The following is a 4,855-nucleotide window of genomic DNA, read 5'->3' as shown; positions in this document are numbered from 1 at the left end:
TATTCATTCTTTTTATTTTAAATTTTTAAATTATTGTATTTTTGGTTTTGATTTATTATATAAACAATTACAATTTTATAGAAATTAATGATATTTATTTGATTTGTTTATGTAATATAGTTTTTTTTTAAACTGTACTTAATAATAATTAATTTGTTTTTTTTTTATTTAAATATTGACCAATATTATTTATCTATATAAATATAATTCCATATATTTCATAATATGTATTATTGTTGATCATTGATTAATAATTCATTATACTTAGTCGATGCCTTATGGTACATATTATTTATTTTGTTCTTATAGGTGTTGCTGAAAATATGAACTAAACATTTCAGTACCTATTATAAAACCTAAAAGATTTAACACATTTTATTATAATAACAGCCGCTGAGTCATTGTTTCTTTGTTATAATAAACTTGTAAACAATTGTCCAGTTCCCAGAAAAAATGTTTATTATACATTTTTCATCAATTATCATTTAATTACTTTACATCTAAATCATCTAAATTTTGTTTTTAATGATTACAAATTACAATTAATCATTATATACTATTTAGTTTAGTAACAGCAACATATTTATATTAATAGGTTATTAAATTTATTTATTTTAAAACAACTTATATTAAAAAAAAACTAAGTTATTCAAATGGTTACTATATTTGTATTGTTTGAAACAGCTTTAACAATTTAAATTTATTATGATTTTTTAAGAAATAAGGAAGGTGTTTACTGTTTATATTATTATTGTGATTATAAAAATAATAGAAATTTTAAGAAACTAGATAAAGTGGCAATAAAAATATAATAAAATAATAACAATAAATAAATTATAATTAGTTACTCTTATGATATGATATTTTACTAAAATAGTATGAATAGATAACCATGGTGTTTGGAAATCATAGTGACCAATATTAAAAACTAGTAGATGGTTAGGGGACTAGGTACTTATATATTGTTAAAATCACCATCTAAGAGGTAAAGAAAAAAATTAAAAGGAGTACTTGTAACTTGTAATTTTATACATAATATGTATATAAAAAAAGTTTATAAAGCTGAATTCTTTGTTTTTATCATATTTTTTGCAATCTGTTTCTATAATTTTAATTTTGAATCTGAAAGAAAAACCTGGGACAAAGGTTAAATCTTCTAACTGCCTTCTATAATTCCATAATAGAATCTAGACCAATATTTTATGGACTATGGAGTATAAAATTTAAAAAGTGAAGAATTCAAAGATAGTTGCAGGGAACATGATAGTTTCTCATTTTATTAATATTCAGTATGCTAAAAAATATTTTAATTAATAATAATAATAATATAATATAAGTATATTTCAAAATAGTCAAATTTTAAAGAAAAATGTTTTATTTGTAGAGTTGTCCCCTGTACACCATATCCCTACTTGTGGCTTGTACCAATAGTGTTAACGCCATTGTAGGTAGGTATAAATGTTTATGTGGGGACGGTGGATTCCTATTGGTGTATTAGTCTTTAATATCTCTATAGTCGCAAATATTAAATAACATAATACTAAATATCGGTCAGTCTGTCGGCTGTATAGCTATGTTAACATAATAATAACAATAATATAAGAACTTACACAGGTAATACGACAGTCTGTCGTCGATAGATGAGTTACGACTGGATTTAACAATACGCGTTTTTTACAGTCGTAAAATGTCAAGACGAGCGCGGACTGTGGAGTAGGTATTATGTGGATTAGGCATATAGATATTTAGGTATGTATAAGGTATACTAAACCGAGTATGACTATATATTATTTTGTGTGTGGTGCAGTAACGCCAGTAACCGAACTCTTTCTATTCCGACGCGGGGTGCCTTGGGGAGTGCATAATATATAGGTGTCTGTATAGCTTATACACGGTACGTTACGTGACCTTTTTTTCATTTCTTTTAACAAACACACATACAACGAACAAATTGTTATTTATTTATTGACCATTGAATGGCACTCAAAATAGTTGAAATTCCAAAACACGGTTGTAGTCTTTCAATGCAACAATATACTGCAACCTACCGTGTGTTCAGATTTTTACGAGGCTAAAATTTATTTGTAAATATTTAAATCAATACGATGTTATAAAAATATAAAGTAATAATAAAAAATGTATGGTTGCCTTATTTAATAAATATATCGTTAATTACATAATAGTTATAATTATAATTTATAACTATCACATGTTACCTATATAATATATTATGCAGTCGATAAGTTGTAGAAATGTGACGGATCTCTGTGGCGGATGGGGCGTGGCCAGCTTATTAGGTTGTTCTAGAAAAATGTAAATTAAATTTAGAGTTAAATGTTAGTTTTGTTAAAGTTACAAATTAAATAGAAAAAGAGTAACTTAACTAGGTAAACATAATAAATCAGTCACTAATGTAACAAGTAAAACACCTGATAAAAGTAGATGCACATAAACAATAATATAGATACCTAGGTATCTCTTGTGTAAATGAACATAAGTAAATATAAGATTAATATTAACAGAAAAAATTACAAAAGGGCTTAAAGGGGTATCTATCAGTGATGGACATAATTACACTTAAACTGGCTATACTAATATTTAGGTTATTTTTTTAAGGGTGATCATAGAGCTTCAATGGGTTTTCATAAATTAAATTACGTATGTGGTAAATATTGTTACTACCTAGAAATGTTCAATTAATAGAGATGCTTAAATTTAAGCAGGCCAATTTTCATTTTATACTCGGGGGAAACTTTTTTATTTAGTGGAATATGGATAGGTGCCTACTTAGTATATGTACAATAATGATACAATAAATAAAATAATTTATTTAAAAATTTATTTTTAGTATACTCAGGGGCACTTGTTACTTGTATTGTTCTCTATTTGTATTAACTGATGGGGTCATATTCTTCATCAACGTTGTTATCTATATGTTTTGAATGTTTTGATAATGACATTAAACGATTAAACTCTATATTATGTAAATCATCAATACTTTTCAAAGTGACATTAATCAATTCATGGAACTGTTTGGAGATTTAGAATCATTTCTAAACATATCTAATTAATGTAAAGTTATAACGTTCTCTAGTAAATCCATACTCTTCTAATGTTCAGAATGTTCTTTTATCTTTTTCGAGATTTTATTATTTTATGTTAAAATGAACTTTTTTAAGGATTTTGGTTTTAAGTTGACTAGGTAGTAACACTGACCCAAGTCTTTGTATTCAGATAAGCCTTAAAAGTGTTAGACTAAGGACTTAGTTATGGGATTTATTGTTTAATTATTTTAGACTTAAATCTTCTATTAAGATTCTTTATTGCACTATCATTCGGCCTGTACTTGAACATGGTGCTGTAATTTGGAACCCGCATATTATACTGATAATGCTATAACCAGCTTGAAAGGATTTATTGAAAGTTTTTGCGATTTACCAGCAGTGGATTAATACCTTTTGGGTAGCCTTCTGCAGTTCTGCTTGTCTTCCACATGATTATTATCCCGTTGTCACTCTTCTAGGTTTAGTTCCATTAGCCGAGTGCAATAGATGATGTCGATTCTCCAACCTAACTTTCCTTAATTTACTTTAAACTTTAAAGTTTCCCAACGATCCTATCGTTCTACCTACTTCAACAATCCGCATACCTCTTCAATTCTACCAATTATATGAGTAATGAACCCATGAGACTGTTCATGTCTAATAATAATACGGAATCTACCTTTAATTTTTAATTGTTTTTACACACCAATTGAAACAAAGATGTTTATGTGTTAAATTCTGTTATATTTCTGTTAGGTATATATTATAATTGTTACTTGGACATATCATTTATATATGTTTAAATTTTGTTATATTTTGAGGAAGATGATTGATGAAATTGTTAGCAAATAGGATCTATACTCTGTCCAGCGAGAGAACGCGCCGCAAACCAACCAAAATCAGTTTTTCTGCGCATTCCCCAATGATACCAGCCATAAGTGAACCAGTTTTGATAGGATGGTGACGCAGAGGATCGCTCAGAACCGGCGTGTTCTTTTGATGGGCAGTCTATAGTTTGTACTTTGAAAATATCAAAATTAAAAATTTTCAGTTCTAATTTATATGATCAGGATAACAAAAAAAACGAGATTTTTTACACAAATCCAATATTATAATTTAAATAGTAATCATAATCCATTATCTTCTACTTCAATTATCGAATCACAGAATACTGATATACTAAATTATATGTAAATATATGAAAATATATATACTGGTAAATGGTAATTACCGGTATACTAAAAATACCATCAGTCCTACCTTTTTAATACCTATATATATATATTACAAAAACAATAAATCATTGACATTAAATATGCGACATTATTTTTAAATTTAGGTATATGAATATTTATAGTATAATAAAATCAATGATGATTTATCTACGAAGTAGGTATAACATAACATACAAACCGGGCAAGTATGTATAATGTGTACATTAGGTTGACCACCCATTAATTGTTTCGGAGTATAAAATAAATATGAAGTACGAAAAGAATACAATACTTATAAGTAGTAAAAGCTAAAGAAGATTAATTCGAATGAAAATCATAGTTAAAATTATTATGTTTACTTTATATGAAGTTGGCTTATAGTTTTGGCTTATAGTTATATCTTTAATCAATATTTAATAATTTCAAGATAATTTAGTTGCTTATATTGATCATTCAAGTCGAAAGTGAGTAGGTGTCACTGCCCTAAAATGTTAAATATGGATGCATTGCACACCATATGGCTTGTTATCAATTTACCATCATTATACATTTTGCATTAGCCAATAGTTACCAATTTATTATGTAAAATAATGTTTG

This window comes from Rhopalosiphum maidis, chromosome 1 (assembly GCF_003676215.2).
Source record: "Rhopalosiphum maidis isolate BTI-1 chromosome 1, ASM367621v3, whole genome shotgun sequence".
In the NCBI taxonomy this organism is placed as follows: Eukaryota; Metazoa; Arthropoda; class Insecta; order Hemiptera; family Aphididae; genus Rhopalosiphum; species Rhopalosiphum maidis.
This window is presented reverse-complemented; position numbering follows the sequence as displayed.